Here is a 19,842-nt window from a genome sequence, read left to right on the forward strand (position 1 = left end):
ACGGAAAAAAATGAAAATTGACGACAGGTGAGCAGACCTGTCGCGGGTGGTGACGTCACCCTAGGTGTTTTAAATGACCATAATGATGACATTGATCTACCAAATTTTAATACAAATGACCCATTGCCATATATTGATGATTATAATTGTTTTATGAAAACGGGCCTTCACTTTATTTATGTCAACGCAAGATCACTTCTTCCTAAATTGGCAGAGATTAGGATTCTAGCTAACAAAATTAGGGCGGCAGTTATAACCATCTCTGAATCCTGGTTGGATGATACGGTGACTGACGACGAGGTCAAAATAGAAGGTTACAATATAAAACGCAGATAGGAACAGAAAGGGTGGTGGAATATGTGCCTACATTAGAAATGACTTAGCTTACAACCCAAGACCTGATTTAAATAACAATAAACTGGAGATTCTATGGTTTGAAGTGCTGCTTCCCAAGACCAAACCCATCTTAGTAGGAACTAGTTACCGCCCTCCTACCCAGGACCAGTTCTTAGAAGACTTTTCCAGAGCATTGTCCGGACTTGAAAACAATTGTCAGACAATAATACTGGGCGACTTCAACATCTGTTTTCAGCAGCAAAATAACGGGCTATGCGAAAGGTATAAGCAAATTCTAGGTTTAAATAGTTACACTCAACTAATTAATACACCAACCCGGATCTCACAGTTCTCAGCCACCCTAATTTTTTTTTTTTATATTTTATTTAAAAGAACATTACACATACAATCCTCATATAATTATATACATCATGTATTACAATCATGTCATATAAGGGGTAAAACTCAAGCTCCCCGTCCACTCTGAAAGTGTACTGGACTCTACCCTGGACGACTTAACTATACAACTTAAGGCTACAAGGAAACATAAAATATCAAGTTCATTGCTAGTCGTCCAGCGCCTGACTGGAGCTACTATACAATATCAGTAATGACAACAATATCTATAACCCGAACATTGAAAATATATATACATGTGTTGCACTTACAGCTGTAACATTACAGCAGTGCATAACATACATAATTATAAAAGCTATTTTCTAGTATGATTTATTTACAGAGATAAGTTAAGTAGGTTTATTAAAAAATAAACCCATGTAAACCTTCCACAAAAGTGTCCTAGACACTACCCTAAAATGACAATCATCCCCATCTATACTAATCAATTCCCCCTAATTTCAAAACACAACATATCCGTAACTTGGTATCATTGCAATCTTGTTGCAACAAGAATATATAAGCTAGTTCAATAATATATATGTATAAACTTTAAAAAAAAAAAAAAGGAGATGCATACTTATGATGCACATACAACCATAAAATTACAGTAGCTTAGAACAATCAAGTTCAGTAATGGTTTACTCACTCAATATCTACCTGCACAATATGTTATATCCATACCCTGGTGTTACATAAACACTCACACCTTCAATAGGCACACAATCCTAACAGTGTGATTGAAAGGGTTCACAGCCACTGCAAATCTATCCTCCCAGTGCTTTATTCCTGAAAACGTGAGTGTTGCAACTAGTACATATATACATATACACATACATATATATACATATATATATATATATATATATATATATATATATATATATATATATATATACATATACACATATAAAGCCCCAACATGCCCTTCCAACACCCCCCCCCCCCTCCCAGCATTGTTCCTCATGTAAGTGAATGCCACACTAATATGTTTTGCATAGATTACATACAATATATTATTAAATATTAAAAACGTGTGTCCAAAAAAACACAAACGCCTTAACAAATTAACACACCATTTGCCTGTGCATAAAAGGGAACAATTATTTTGTTCCAGGTGTTAAACCATACCACTAAACTTCATACCTAAACCACTAATTTTACAACAATGCAAATATGCAAATATACAAGTATGCAGGGTCACAGAGCCCCACAACCAATTTCGTTGAACAGCAATTAAATTTAACTTGGGTATAAAATTAACACAGTACTTTTTTTTTAATTTTCACATAAAGTATAAAATTATCCAATTACCAAAAAATATATATATGACTTACATGTGGAACTAAACTGAAATCAGGGTGACTGATCAAATTAAAAGATGAATTAACCCACAAGGAACACAACCAGGTCTCAAATTGATGCCCTCACATACTCCATTCACACATCACATACAACATAACCTTCACAACCTTACCATGCGCACCATTCACTAATGGAGACCTGCTCCTTGCCCGCCCCCCTGATCCCGGAGGAGTTTTGCCACAGAGATTACGATAACCCTCCGAGAAACTGGACTCCCAACGCCCCCCCCCCATAGATTAATCTATTCCTACACATTGTTCTATAGAACCTAGCTGCTAACGCTTTTATCCTCAACTGCCCTTTAATCTCCCTCATTCCCCAAGAAACATGCAAATAATCCGCCATAACATACATCAAAGCCCTTCCCACTTCTCGTGATACCCCACTGACATCCATCGACAAGGTCCTAAGAAATGACCAACTTCCCCCTAACAGCCTGATAACACCCGCCATCCAGACCCACCCCCCCAAAGACGAGCAAAAATATACCACATGATAGGCGGTTTCCTCCTCCCCACAGAACAAGCATGTCGCCTCCCTCACCAACCCCATTTTATGCAACACATGCTTGGATGCTACTACCCCCATGAGGAAACGGTATACCAACTCCCCGACCCTTGCTGGTATCCTAAGCAGCCTGAACTCCCTCCATATCACCTGCCAGTTATACATGGGGTACACGGCAACCCCCTGTAAGACACCCCTTCCCCACACCACACCCATCAACGTTTTAACCCTCAATATTGAAACCTGTCGCACTGTCAACAAGAACCTCAGCAAATCCTCCCAATTCCTCAAGTCCCTGCCACTCCACCAGTTTCTAGCATCCCTCATCACCCTATCCACCCTAACACCCCCCTCCCCCCCACCCTAATATACCTCTGCTTAATATATAAGGCCATCACCCTAGGCCCCAAAGCCAACAATCCTAGGCCCCCCCGTTTCACATCTGTCATAACCACCTCCTTAGATAACCAGGCCCTCCCAAACCCCCACACAAACCTCAAAACCCTCCTCTGTATTTCCTGAATGTCCTGCGTCCGCAAAGGTAACACCTCTGCCACACCCCATACCTTACTATACACCAGCGAGTTAATAACCAAAACCCTCTGCTGTAATGCCACTTCACTAACCCTCAAACCTTTAAGCTTGCCCATAACCCTACTTGTGACTAGTTCAGAGTTGATCCTCCTGCAATCCTGCATCTGCGCCATATACCATATCCCACAAACCCTAAGTCTGTCACCAACTGTCCATCCCATCTCCTCCCTCAATCTCCCCCCAGCCCAAGTCCCTACCTCCAACAACCTCGACTTTGCAAGATTAACTTCCATACCCGAAACATCCCCAAAACTCTTAATCACCTCACCCACCCTTCTTAAAGCCCCCCCACTCATTACCAGAACAGTGGTGTCATCAACATAACTTACAATTCCCCCCATGCAGCCCCCCTCTACCCCCCACAATTCCTCCTCCACAGCCTCCAAGAAAGGATGCTGCACACATGCAAAGAGCAATTGCGAGAGCGGACAACCCTGCCTTAAGCCCTGTTCCATCAGCACTGGCTCCCCCAGCCTTCCATTAACCTGCACCCTCATGACTGCCCCCTCATATACAGTGCGCACCCATCTCACTACCCCCCTCCAAAACCCAACTTCTCCAAAAAGACCCATAAAAATTCCCTCTTCACACAGTCATAAGCCTGAGCCCAATCCAAACAAAGGACGCCCCCTCCCAGGCAGTTCTCTATAAAATCCCTTATCCTACTGTGCCCATTCTTCATACTTCGTCCTGGGATCCCATACTGATCTCTATGTATGACATCCACAATTACCTTCTTTAATCTATTACACAATATCTTTGCAAAAATTTTATAATCCGAACATATTAATGACAATGGACTATAATCACCCAAACCCTTTCCCTCCCTCCCCTTCGGCACCAAGACAACAACCCCAGTTCTCTGTGTTCGCCCCATCCTACCACTGCTCAACATATAATTCAGAACTGCCACTAGGCACTCCCTCAGACTCTCCCAATGTGCTCTATAAAAATCATTAGATAAACCATCTATACCCAGTGCCTTCCCCTGACTCAACCCATTCACCACCTCCTCCACCTCTGCCTCCTTAATGCTGCCCTCCAACATTTCCCTGTCCCCATGCCCCAAACCCAGATGAGCCCCGATAACCCCAAATGAATCCAACCCAACAACCCCCTCCCTCCTCTTCCATTTCTCCCGAAACCAATAATCTGCATACCTACTGATACTGTCTGTATCAGAAAGACCCTGACCCTGCACATAACCCCCACCCTCCCCACCACTAAATGTGCCACAGTAGTCCTCAGCTGTCTGTCCTTGAATTTCCTTAGTACATACCCAGATGGCCTGTCCCCTTTTAAGACGTCCTCCAAGCCTGCCCTGACTCTGAGTGCATCAAACCTTTCGTTATGAATCTCCACTAAACGACTTCTAAGTTCCCCCATAACACCACTCACACCTTCCCTACCCCCCCCCCATCCATAACAATCATTCAACTGCCCCTCTAAGTAATTCTGCAAGCCAAACCGCCAGCATGCCCGTTCCCTGCCACGCGCCTTGAAAAATCTTGCAATCTCCACCTTTGCATACAACTCCCACCAATCTAGCAAATTCACATCCTCATCCTTAGCCTCCCAAAAAACTTTCCACCAGTCCTGAAAGGACAAACCTAGATCCTCCTCCTGTAAAAGCCGCACATTCAATTTCCAATAACTCGGAAATATGCGCGGAATACCATCTACCCTAAGGTCAGCCAACACTGCCCTGTGATCAGACAAACCCACTTCAATAGTCCTAACCCTCTCCACACCTATCCCCTGCATAACATAAATCGTATCCAACCATGCTTCGTCTCTCCCCTGCACATAGGTGTGTTCCACCTGATCCCCCCCCCCTGACCACCACATCAACCACCCCCACATCCCATAAAGCATCCCTTAAAACACTCAACACACACCCCGCACCCCTAGGTATCACATCTCCATGCCGAATCACACAATTCCAATCTCCTCCAACTATCGAAATAGCAGGTAAACCCCTGAGATAGTAGAGCAAAACTTTCATAACAAAGTCTGCTTTTACCCTCATATTACTAATTGCTGGCATGTAAACCCCCACAAAACATCCTACTCTCCCCCAATACCCATCCACCCGAACAACCCTTCCCCTTCCCCCCTCCTCCCACCTCATAACGCGCAATGGGCTGATCTCCTTTACCAATACAGCCACTCCTCCCTTAAAATGCAAAGCCAAACTTACAAACATCTTATATCCCCTCAATTGCAACTCACATCCTGACCTATGGTTATGCTCTTGCAAGAAACAAACGTCCACGTCATACCTTCTCAAAAACCACTCCAACCAGACCCTTTTGACTTCATTCTTGAAACCATTAACATTTAAAGTCACACGCCTGAATGTTCAAGGAAAGGTGGCTTACCTCTGTGCTGCTGTGGCTTGCTCACACTCCCTTTTAAGCTGCTCACACTCTCCTTACCATTCTTCTTAATCAGACCCCCCACCCCTCCTTGACCCACCCCACCCGATTTCCCCTGTGCACCCCCCCGTGTAGTGGTTTTCCCTACCACATCTGCCCATGCCTTCTTACCTGGTCTCTGCCCAGGTATCAATACTTCATCCAATTCAGACGACCCCATAGGCTGCTTCCTAGAGCTACCGCCCAAACTTATATCTTCCTCAGGTACATCCTCCCTATGTACCTCAGCTACCACAACTGTTTCCTGGCCTCGCTTATCCAAGACTTCCACTTTCCCCTGCAGCCCTTCCATCTTCTGCACATCACTGGACCTTCCATCCAGGTCCTCTCCGACCAAAGCGTCCTCCAAGAAATCCTGTAGCACAGACTCCAATAACACCTCCTGCATCGACGTTTCCCCTCCCTCCACCACCACAGGCCTTGGTGGAACCTCACTAGCCTCCTCTGGGAGTGTGACACACGTCCCCAACAGGTCCCCCTCATTCTCCACCTCCTCACTCCAGAGAGCCTTCCTCTGTCCATCAGTCCCATTCCTAGCTGTTACCACCGTACTCAGCTGTCGTTCCTCCTCCAAAAGGGTTGGCACACATGGGGCAGCCCTACATACACATTGCGCCGCCATGTGCTAGTACGAGTCACAAAGACGGCACGTCCTCCTTTGCCCTGCATAATGCACATAGACTTGAGTTCTGTATCCAGTCAACAGAATATGTGAAGGTATAGGCCTCCTCAACATCATCTTGAGGGTGTAGGAACCTTCCGGGAGGCCTTCATATGAGCCATCCCTCCACACACCCCCGTCTAGCCTTATGAACAACACCATAGTTTCTGAAGACGTCCTCAATTCCAAACTGCGTCGCCTCAAACGGTACATTTCGTACCCTAACCCATGTGAAGTATGTAGACACATCATGCATACACACCTCCACCGTCGAGTTAAGGCACATCCTTCGTTCCTGGTACTCAGCCACCATACTACTGTAGAAACTGGCCCTCGTAAACTTCACGAAGACTCTTCTCAAACCATTGAGGGCAACACCATAGAGCTCCTCATTAGGGATGCCATAGAGATCTCTAATAATAGCTGGAAGAAGCACAATCATTGTAGCCGTGCTCAACGATCCCTGTATCAGCTCGATGCAAACAGTGTTAACCCTGCTGGCATGATCCGCCATCTTGGAACTCTGAAAACTATGCAGAAACCAGTTGATTCAGGAGCTACTGGTCAGCCTGTCCGCACGGCCCGAGAGCGATGAGGACAATGCAGCCACTCTAATTGACCACATACTTTGTAACCGTGCTGAGAACATTAGTCAGTCAGGCATCATTACCACAGGTTTTAGTGATCATTTCATCATTTACTGCACCAGGAAAATCACTAGGGATAGGATAGGCCTACACTGGACAATAAAAATTAGGTCAACTAGAAACTACAGTAAAGAAACACTGGTAAATAGGCTACATAATTGTGACTGGACAGAGATAACAAGTTGCACGGACGTAAACGATGCCTGGGAAAAATTCAAAACAATGTTCACTACCATCCTTGATAATATTGCACCAGTTAAAGAGGTTAGGATTAAACGAAGAACTGAACCCTGGATGACTACTGAGATATTAGATAATATGAAATTCAGAGACCAGCTGCTAAAAAGATTTAAAGCAAACAGACAGGATATTGCAGCACTAAATGAATTCCAAAGGGTGAGGAACAGAGTACAGAGACTTATGAAAGGAGCAAAGGCAAAGCACTATTGCTCAAAAATTGAAGAGTATAAGCATAACCCCAGAAAGCTCTGGCAACAACTAAAACAGTTGGGGTATAGCCATAAGCCAGTAGATAGGTCTAACATAGTACTCAGTATCGATAATGAGGTATGCCACGAAACATCTAAGGTGGCAAATTGCTTTAATTCCTACTACACATCTGTTGCATCAACACTAGTAAGTAAACTACCAGCTGCATCAAATACCTTTAACACAGACTCTGATAAGTTTCAAACATACTATACCAATAAAGGGGTAACCCCAAACAGTTGTCAACTAGTAAGTGTATCTCATGACTTTATTCAAAAAGAACTAAGCAGATTAAACCCAACTAAGAGCACAGGCCCTGATAACTGTTACGCGCCCCTACTTCACTCCATTATATACAAAAATAAAAGGCCTGGTTAAAATAAGTTCTGTAATAATATATCACGAACCACTTTATTACTAGCTAGATAAAGCAGGTTCGACTATATATTATTATCGGGTACAGTATGAATCATCAAAAGTACTCTCATTGTATTATATTATATTGCATTTTTTTTTTTATATTTTATTTATAACCAATACAGTATACATAAAAATAAAAATAAAAGGAAACAGTTTGGATCTCAATCCTGAAGGTTCGGCCATTGACATAAGCAACCCAACACAAAATAAACTAACAAATGGATTGCACCTATATACTTGCAAGATATAGCTGTATAACATACAACAATAACTTACGGCAAGAACATAGCTACGAATAACCACAGTAACGGGGTCATGAACTAACATATATAAACATTCAATGACTTAAAACCTAACTTACATATAAATTTTACATAGCATGACATATGACAAAACTCATTACAGTTGAAAATAATATATACAAGAAAATGTAACAATTACTTCCAGCCTTCTCATTAATCAATAAACCAAAACCTAACATCATAATCCTACTAGAACATCTACATACTTATCCCTAACATTACAGCTTTACATATACCAAAATACAAATAAACATACAAAGAAAACAGCTTAGATATCAAAACCGACTCATTACAGTTACAATAAACCCGTATACAACAATCTCAGACACAAAAGGAATGCGTCTATAAACTGGCTAAATATATCTGTATACCATACAGCCAAAACTTACGTCAAGAATATTGCCATGAAAAACCAATATCAGGGTGCCGACAGCCTATAAGTACATCTCAACATACAAAAACCTAGAACATAACATAACCTTAAAAAAAAAAAAAAAAAAAAAAAACTTCATATGGTAAAGAACAATACCGTTGTATAATACTAACAAAGTACATTGAAATGACAATTAAAACAAAGTATCGAAAAGGGAACATACAACAAGCATGTTGAATACCTATAAACCTACACATCACATACACCACAGTATTATCTTTGTATAACACATTTGAGGACAAAAAGAAAAACCAAACATACTTAGATCATGCCTTGTGTCACCTCAAACCTTCATACACACATACACACAATGCAGTGCAACAACACTACTTACATATTATATTCAATACCTTCTGAAAAACAATGTGAAAAACATATCTTACACAACTACCCAGACCAAACTCACATCACAACAGAAGCTTATTTATTATATTACCAAACATACCACACACGCTAACATCTATACACATTTCCATACTCAAGAAAACTAGCCCGCCGCAACCCCTTACTTTACACTTAAATCTCTTAAATCCTTCAACCTGAATCTACGATAACCTTCAGTGAATGCTGTCTCCCATCTTCCCCCATAAAGATCCCTATTGCGGCACTTTGTTCTATACATCGTGGCCCCTAACACTCTTATCCTTTCCTCGACTCCCACCTCCCTCATTGCCCAAGATATATAAATAAAATCAGTGACCACATACGCAACCGCATTCACCACCTGCTGACTCCACCCACCTATATCTAAACTTAACACCCGCAACACCTGTAACCCTTCCCCACCCACTAACCTAACTACCCTACTTAGCCAGACCCTCACATCTTCTAAACAAGTACAAAAGTACACAGCGTGAAAAATGGTTTCCGGACATCCACACGCTTTGCACTCCCCACCCTCCCTTAATCTCCTATTAAATAACACAACCCCAGACGGCAAGATCCCATGTAAAAACCTAAACATAACCTCCCTGACACTTGGTTTTACACGTAGTTGTTGAAGACATTTCCATACAGAACCCCATGCATACATAGGGTATGCCCCCTCAACTGCCGCCACCACAGACCCACCCCCCACCCTCTCAAGAACCTTCAATTTAAGCTGTTTCGGATCCCTTACCTTCAGTAAAACTCGCAACATAGCCTCCCCAAACATTAAATCCCTACCCCTCCACCACCGTTGCATATCCATGCGCAGTCTTTTAAGGCCCCCCCCGCTCACCCCCTCCCTCACAAACCCCCTTTTCAGAAACACACTCAACATACGCTTCTCAAGAGGTATAAGCCCCAGCCCCCCCCTGGCTAACGGGAAGCGACACCACCCCTCTACTTAGCCAGTCACAACCCGATCCCCATATAAATCTGAATACCCGCAGTTGCAACCATTGCACCTCACACCGTCGTAACGGATATATTGCCACCACGTGCCATAACTTGCTATACAACAGGACATTCGTGACTATAACCCTTTGATGCAACGTTAATTGCTCTGCCCTCAAACCTCCCAATCTTTTCAAAACTCCATCCACGGTGCGCCTCGAATTTGCCTCTTGTGCATCCCTATCATTCCGCATGTACACTATCCCACATATCAACAACTGATCCACCACATGCCACCCACCCTCAACAGTCTCACCATTATGTACACTATCCCCTAGATCCAAATACTTGGACTTTACTACATTAATTTTCATCCCCGTAGCCTCACCAAAAACGTCTATCACCCTTCCTACCTTATGTAAATCCCTCACATCCCTCACCAAGACAGTCGTATCATCCACGTAACCCACTATACCCGCTTCCCCTTCTCGTGCAAAACCAACCCTCGCTCTCGCTATACTCCACCTAACTGCCCTATAAAAGGGTTCCTGAAGACATGCAAACAAAATTTGCGACAGAGGGCATCCCTGTCGCAAACCCCTTCCCATCTGTATGCTATCACCTAGTCGTCCATTAACCTGAATTCTCATAACTGCACCCAGATACAAAGTTTTTGCCCAAGAAACAATTTCCCTCCCGAAACCCAACCAACGCATAAAACTCCATAATGCATCCCTTTCTACGCTATCATAAGCAGCTCTCCAATCCAGAGCCAAAACACCCCCTCCCCCTCCCCCCTATGCTCTATAAAACTCCTAATAACTCCATGCCCTTCATACATTGATCTACCCGGTATGCCATATTATCCTCTATCAATTACTTTACCTAAAACCTGTTTGATTCTGTTCCCTAATACCCTTGCAAATAACTTATAATCACCGCACATAAGCGATATTGCACGGTAATCTTCTACCGTGGTCTGTCCACCCTTCGGCACTAATACAACAACAGCAGTCCTTTGCTGCTCACCCACTGTCCCAGCTTCCTTCATTACATTGAACAATCTGACTAAAAATCTCCTCAATACTTCCCAGTTCTTAACATAAAAATCATTAGGCAACCCGTCTACACCTGGTGCCTTACATAAACTTGCCCCTGCTATAGCTTGCCAAATTTCCCCTTCCGTAATCTGTCCTTCCAAAGTCTCCCTATCTCTACCATCAAGCTCGCATTGCACATAACCACCCATTTCCCTTAAAGCATCATCTCGTATACCCACATGTTGTGCATATGACCTAAACCATACATCAAGATATCCACTCATACCTTCAGTCGACATCAATACCTGCCCTTCCCTATACCCTCCCATCCCCACATGAACAGTTAATCCCATCATCTCCGTCGCCGCTCTCCTCTTACGCTGTCCTCTCAATACACACGCCGATGGCCTATCACCCCATAACACCTCCTCCAACCCCACCAAAACGCGTGCACCATCAAATCTTTCATTTTGCAAATCCCTAATGCTCTCCTTTAATCCCTCAATATCTCCCACCGGGTAACTAACGCTCCCACGTTCATAGCAAGCCCTCAACTGCCCCTCAAGATAAGATTGAAACCCATACTTTAACCTATTATATTCCCTCCCATTACATACATAAAAATCCTTAATACCTGATTTCGCCACTGAGTCCCACCATCTAACCAGATCACCATTCCCAGGTGCTTCTGCCTCCAACCCCTCCCAAAACTGTTTAAATGACTGTCTATATTCTTCTTCATGCAGCAACTTTACATTTAACTTCCAATACCCCCTACCCCTTCGTTGCAACCCCTCCCAACCCAAATCCACCATAACACCCCTATGATCAGAAAATACCACATCCAACACCCTCACCCTATGTATTACTACCCTTCTGGGGACGTACAAACGATCGAGCCTAGCAGCATGCCCACGCCTAATAAATGTATGTTCTACCTCCCCCCCCCACAGATATCGATCAAACCCACCCCTGATAACAATTCTCCCAATATTCCCATACAATGCCCCGCCCCCCTCGGTTCCACATCCTTACGCCTTATCACACAGTTCCAATCACCTCCTATCACGGCTACCCCTGGCAATCCACGCAAGTAGTTAACCAACACGTCCCTCACAAATTTATTCTTAACGCGTACGTCTCCCTCTGCCGGTCCATACACACACACCAACGTCATCTGTACCTGACCCCATAATCCATCCACACGTATCACCCTCCCCTCCCCCCCTTCACAATGCCTGACAACCAACGGGCTAGTTTCCTTTACCAATATAGCCACACCGCCTTTCAATCTGACTGCATGTTCAACATACACCTTATATCCCTCCACCTTCAACTCATAACCATGTCTATAATTATGCTCCTGCAAGAACACAACGTCAACACCATGACGCTCCAAAAACTCCCTAAACCACTCACACTTTCTCTGCGACCTCAAACCATTGATGTTCAATGTCAAGCACTTAAAACCGACAAAGGTGGTTTCCCTCTTGACACAACCTTTTTGTCACCTGATCGCCTCATTGCACTCTTATCCCTCCCCCCCCCCTTTTTGTGCACTCTTACTCGATCCCTGTCCCTGAGTGTCTTTTGAACCCCTCTGCGTGACATCTGCCCATGTTTTCTTCCCTGAACGTTGTGCGGGCGTAAGCACTTCATCTGAATCATAAAGCACTGCTGCGCGCTTTCGCGTCATACCGTCGACCTGCATCTCGTCATCAAGCTCATCACCACGATGAACCTCAACCTCCACCGTATTCACCGACAAGACAGCCTTGTCACACACCTTAGGACGAACTACCTTCGCCCCTCCGTCCTCCACAATAGTCCCAAGATCCAGGATCATGCCTTCTTCCTGATACGGCCCCATGCCCAAAATATCCACAAGCGTCGTCGATGCTTCCTCCTTGCTATCATTCACTTCCGCGATGATCTCCTCCAATGCCTGAACCACGTCCAAGGAAGGGGAGTCCCCCCCACTCGTAGCACCTGCCATCTTCTCTGCCCTCTCAACCTCCTCACTCCATGACGCACTCTGCAGAGTCAGTGTCGAAAAAGGCTGCTCTTGCTCCACTCTCCTCACCTCTACGTTTCTTCGTTGTTGCAGGTCGTTGTCTCCACGTCCTCTACCACATTGCGCTGCCAGGTGTTCATACGACCCACACAAACGACAAGTGCGTCGTTGCCCTGCATATGTCACAAATACCTGAGTTCTGAATTCTTCCATCACCACATACGACGGTATAGGATGTCGTATCGTCATCTTTGCAGAGTACGTACCCTCAGGTATCCCCATATACGTACCAGCTGACCATCTTCCTGCAGTGACCGTGTGTACCGTCCCATATTTACTCATGGCAAACCTTATGTCAGATGCATCCGCCTCAAATGGCACATTCCTGATCTTCACCCAAGTGAAGTAACTTGATACATCATGCATCCTCACCGTGACAGCATGATTCACAGGTATGGCCACTTCCTGAAACTTGTTCACCACTGTCTCATACATACTCGTTGAATTGAATTTAAGAAATATCCTCTTCGTGCCATTCAAGGCAAGTCCACAAATCTCTTCAGTAGCTACGCCGTAGATGTCTCTAATTATTGCTGGGAGAAGTAGCTCCATAGACGGTACCGTGATAGCTCCACTGGTTAATTCAATACAGACTGTATTAACCCTCCGGCGACAAGCCTGCGCCATGTTGTGAAAATATTACTGCACCCAGTCAACACCAGGGGGTAGCAGCAGCACACGTCCTCTCTACTCAAGGGCTGAGAGACGAATGACGAATATTGCATTATATTATTATTAGGTTAGGTATTACGAATGTGTAACCACTACTGTAGTGACCAATTGGTGGTTCTAGAATTGACGCCACGTGTCGCCTTCTGGCCGAGCTGAAGTCATACTATGGAGTAGCTGAGTGAGTCAGTCAGCTCCTAGCTCTGACTCGGTATGGGTCTTCAACCCAAAGCTCCTAGCTTAAACTAAAAATTTAAACCAAGTCTACTATAATGCCTCTGAACCAAGAACGGGTTCCAGCAAGTTCGGATGAAATGATAGGAATACCGGTTCTTCTGAACAATTCGACAGCCTTAAAGAATTTAAATTCTCTACTGATAAATCTGGAAGTGGACAAAGGACACGAAATAAAATCCCTGATTAAGGCAAATCTCCACCTATTCAACGATGTCCCAAAACCGTGTACGTTGGGTGTGCACGATGTTACTCTCAGAGAACCTACTCCAATCAAGCAATCTCCCTACAGAGTGAGTCCCAAGAAACAAGGTGAGCTAGAGGCAGAGGTGAACTTCTTACTCTCACATGGGTTGATAAAACCAAGTAACAGTCCTTGGGCATCCCCGTGCATTCTAGTCCCCAAACCAGACGGGACCTTCCATATGTGCATGGATTTTAGAAAAGTCAATGCTGTAACAGTACCTGATGGGTTTCCAATTCCCAGAATTGACGACTTAATAGACAAGGTCTCCAGAGCTAAGTATATCAGTAAATTGTACTTGTTAAGAAGGTATTACCAAGTCCCGTTGTCATCAAGAGCTCAAGAGATATCGGCTTTTACGATACCTGGTGGCCTATACAAGTATTGCGCTATGCCCTTCGGCTTCTGTAATGCGGCCTCTATGTTCCAGCGTATTATGAACATACGGGCGGATTGGACGGAGTAGAAGCTTACTTAGACGACTTAGTCGTATACAGCCACAGTTGGCCCCAACACCTTAGACAGCTTAAAGCCTTGTTCAACGCCTTAAGTAAACATAATTTTACAGTGAATTTGTCCAAGTGTGAGTTTGGCCAGACGAAAATTAAATACAGTGGACCCCCGGTTAACGATATTTTTTCACTCCATAAGTATGTTCAGGTGCCAGTACTGGCCGAATTTATTCCCATAAGGAATATTGTGAAGTAGATTAGTCCATTTCAAACCCCCAAACATACATGTACAAATGCACTTACATAAATACACTTACATAATTGGTCGCATTCGGAGGTAATCGTTATGCGGGAGTCCACTGTACTTAGGATTTCGGATTGGACAAGGTGAAGTCACTCCTTTGAACGCCAAAGTAAAAGCCCTCTTAGAATTTCCTACCCCTAAGGATAGAAAAAGCGTATCAAGATTTTTAGGAGTTGCCGGTTACTACCATCGGTTCTGTCCGAATTTTGCACAGGTAGCTTTTCCCATAACTGAATTAACAAGTCCAAAAACAAAGTTTTCATGGACCCAGGACTGTGAAATTGCTTTTAATCGTTTAAAAAGATTACTATCCTCTTCCCCAGTATTGCTAAGTCCTGATTTTAATAAACCATTCCACTTACAAATAGATGCCAGTGTGTATGCTTTGGGAGCCGCATTGTTACAGAAGGCTCCAAATTCTGACCTATTACAACCTGTTCCTTATTGTTTCTTATTTTTCTTCTAAGTTAAAGAAACACCAGATTCATTATTCAACTATAGAAAAAGAAGCCTTAGCTCTCGTTGTATGCCTAGAGAATTTTGATGTATATTTAGGATCTTCTCCCCATCAGATATCGGTGTACTCCGATCACAATCCTATGACCTTCATAAATACTATGAAATCAAAGAATGCCAGAATACTTCGTTGGGCTTTGAGAATTCAACCCTTCTCTATTACTATTTCCCAAACAAAAGGAAAACATAATCTCATTGCTGATGCCCTCTCTAGGCCTTGAATCTTTATTAATATACCTTTATTTTAACAGTATGAGTCGGTACTTTTATGACCATCTATGTTGTGGAGAAAGCTGGAGATGATGTAGGACTGCTGTCTATCTGTCTATGTTACAACCTCTGCTACTACGACAGATGCTACCCACCACCGAGAGTACAAGTCAATGGCGACTGCCAGTCGCGAGGGGGGAGGTGTTGTGCGCCCCTACTTCACTCCATTATATACAAAAATAAAAGGCCTGGTTAAAATAAGTTCTGTAATAATATATCGCGAACCACTTTATTACTAGCTAGATAAAGCAGGTTCGACTATATATTATTATCGGGTACAGTATGAATCATCAAAAGTACTCTCATTGTATTATATTATATTGTATTATATTATATTATTATTAGGTTAGGTATTACGAATGTGTAACCACTACTGTAGTGACCAATTGGTGGTTCTAGAATTGACGCCATGCATCGCCTTCTGGCCGAGCTGAAGTCATACTATGCAGTAATTAAGTGAGTCAGTCAGCTCCTAGCTCTGACTCGGTACGGGTCTTCAACCCAAAGCTCCTAGCTTAAACTAAAACTTTAAACCAAGTCTATTGTCTTGCCTTTGCCATTAGTTTCCTGAAATCTGGTAATTCATGTCGCTTATGAAAGATAACTATTTCGTTACCCCAGACCTTTCTAAAAGAGTTAAATGGTAAGATTAGTAGATTATTAATTGAAATTATTGTATCATACTCTGTTAATGAGAATTTGAACGTTAGATTGTGTTTCTTGCTGTATAGTATTTCATTTATAATTGCTTGTGGTTATTTTAATTCACTAACCAAATACCAATGAAACTAAATGATTGGTAATAATATAAAACTAACAAAAAAAAATGGAGCTATTTGTGCCCCTATTGTTATGGTGAAGATTAAGTTGAAACAATAACATCCCGTCTAAGTTCCTAAAAGATGGTGCTTCTGAACTGTCAATCCCTATTGCTCACATAATAAATCTATCAATCACCACTAATACCGTACAGGAGGGGTTCAAGGAGGCCAGAGTTACTCCTATCTTCAAGAAAAATAGTAGGTCTGATGTCAGCAACTAGAGGCCTGTTAGAATACTAAGTATAATATCTAAAATTCTAGAGAGGGCGGTGTACTCTCAAGTAGTTAAGAACCTTTATGACAACAACATTCTCCATAGCTATCACTCGGGCTTTAGAAGATCCTACTCAACCGACACCTCCCTAATTAATCTGATGGATTACCTGAGAACTGAAATGTCAAAGGGGAACCTCATAGGTATGGTAACCTTAGACCTGCAAAAGGCCCTCGATACTGTCAACCATAGTATATTATGTAAGAAACTTCAAGCTATCGGTATAGGTTCTGTAGACTGGTTTAAGTCCTACCTTAGCAACAGGAGACAAATAGTCAAAATCAACAAAACGGAATCAGAACCCCTGCCAATAACATGTGGAGTTCCCGAAGGTAGTATTCTGGGTCCCTTATTATTCTTATGTTATGTCAATGACATGCTTATCTGTGTCAAGTGCAAACTACTTTATGCAGATGACAGTGCCCTGTTAGTGTTAGGTAAAAACCCACAAGATATAGCTAATGTTTTAACACTGGAACTGGAGTTCTGCAGCAAATGGTTAGTAGACAACAAACAATCATTACACCTCGGGAAAACTGAAGCCATTCTCTTTGGCACGAAACATAAACTGAGAAGGGTAAATAATGTTAATGTCCAGTGTAATGGGGAGCCCATCACTTTGGTTTCATCAGTAAAATATCTGGGAATCCCCTTTGACCCATGCATGTCAGGAGAATTGATAGGGAACAGTGTAGTTAAACCATACCCCCGGCCGGGATTGAACCCGCGGTCATAGTCTCAAAACTCCAGCCCGTCTGTAAAAACTTGCATTTGTGGTCACAGAGGTGCCTGTGCTAACTTTCCTATGGTGTAGAAATATACCTAGTTGGATGAATCTTATTGTGGCTAGCTGGTCTAGTGGCTAACGCGACGGGCTGGAGTTTTGAGACTCTATGACCGCGGGTTCAATCCCGGCCGGGGGTATGGTTTATTTGCAATCGTGTCATTACGATTTCTTAAGTCAGTGTAGTTAAGAAAGCGAATGCCAGACTGAGTTCCTGTATAGATAAGCACAGTGTCTACCTACTGAGGCTCGCAGACCCCTATGTCTAGCCCTTATACAATGCCATATGGATTACGCTTGCTCTTCATGGTACTCTGCCTTGACAAAAAAACTGAAAGATTGACTGCAAATCACCCAGAAAAAATTCATAAGATTCATCCTGGGGCTGGGACCAAGAGAACATGTAGGCCAGGATGAATTACAGCAGTTGGATATGCTGAATGTTGAAGACAGAGTAAAACAACTGAAGCTAAATCATGTTTATAAAATTGCTCACAAACAGTGTCCAGAATATCTTGCTGTCAATTTTGTCAAGGTTGGGAACCAAAGCAATCATAGTACTAGGGGGAGAGAGCACAACTTTGTAGTACCCACAGTCATTGGCCAGGCTTCAAACACCTTTTATTGTATAGCAATAGAGGAATGGAACAGACTGCCCGCACATGTCAAAGCCAGTCATAGAATGAACCAGTTCAAGAAGAGTGCCAAAAGGTGTGTCAGCATAGTTGCTGATCCCCTTATATGTGTTGTATAGCGTATTATAGTACCATCCATGTGTTTATACAGAAGATTCCTTAGACCTGTGACTGTATGACATCACGGGGTACAGCTTGAGTCAGGGTGAGATGCGCTGCCTCGTTCTCACTCAACGGATAGACATAGAAGCAGGCAGAACAGGGCAGGTCTGGGCTCCCACCTCTCATCCACAGTCTGACAATATATACAAGGTATTTATTTACCTTCAACCCTCGTGTCTCCTTAAGAACCCCTACGACAGGTGTCTGATGAATGTAGCTACAGAAAGGGAGGGGAATGATTTTCTATTTTTTAGCTAACATACGTGTAAATTTTACCTTATTCCTAGTAATGACCCTCGTATTATAGATGTCTTAATGACCCTCGTGTAGTAGATAGTCTTTTTAGTATGATAATAAGATGTTATCTTCATTATAGAATAATAAGAAAATATTATAACCTTTATATTATAATAATAAGGTAAAAGGACCCCAATGGAAATAAGTCACTCTGTCTGACTTTTTTGGGTTATCCCAGGTTCTCTACACATATGCTGCTACCTGGAGGTTACCTGGAGGTTATTCCGGGGATCAACGCCCCCGCGGCCCGGTCCACGACCAGGCCTCCCGATGGATCAGGGCCTGATCAACTAGGCTGTTACTGCTGGCCGCACGCAGTCCGACGTACGAGCCACAGCCCGGCTGATCCGGCACTGACTTTAGGTATCTGTCCAGCTCTCTCTTGAAGGCAGCCAGGGGTTTATTGGCAATTCCCCTAATGCTTGATGGGAGGCTGTTGAACAGTTTTGGGCCCTGGACACTTATGGTGTTTTCTCTTAGTGTACCAATGGCGCCCCTACTTTTTATTGGGGGCATTTTGCATCGCCTGCCCAGTCTTTTACTTTCGTAGGGAGTGATTTCTGTGTGCAGATTTGGGACCATTCCTTCCAAGATTTTCCAAGTGTAGATTATGATATATCTCTCCCTCCTGCGTTCCAACGAGTACAAGTCAAGTGCTTTCAAGCGTTCCCAGTAGTTAAGGTGCTTGACAGAACTTATACGTGCAGTAAAGGATCTCTGTACACTCTCTAGATCTGCGATTTCACCTGCTTTGTATGGAGATGTTAATGTACAGCAGTATTCCAGCCTAGAGAGAACAAGTGATTTGAAAAGGATCATCATGGGCTTGGCATCTCTCGTTTTGAAAGTTCTCATTATCCATCCTATCATTTTCTTTGCACGTGCGATCGTGGCACTGTTGTGATCCTTGAAAGTGAGATCCTCAGACATTACTACTCCCAGGTCCCTTACATTATTTTTCCGCTCTATTGTATGGCCGGAGTCAGTAGTATACTCTGTTCTAGTTATTATCTCCTCCAGTTTTCCATAACGGAGTAGTTGGAATTTGTCCTCATTGAACATCATATTGTTTACCGTTGCCCACTGGAAAACTTTATTTATATCTTCTTGGAGGTTAACCGCGTCCTCAGCAGATGACAGCCTCATGCAGATCCTAGT

This window comes from Cherax quadricarinatus, chromosome 28 (genome assembly GCF_038502225.1).
Source record: "Cherax quadricarinatus isolate ZL_2023a chromosome 28, ASM3850222v1, whole genome shotgun sequence".
NCBI classification, from domain to species: Eukaryota; Metazoa; Arthropoda; class Malacostraca; order Decapoda; family Parastacidae; genus Cherax; species Cherax quadricarinatus.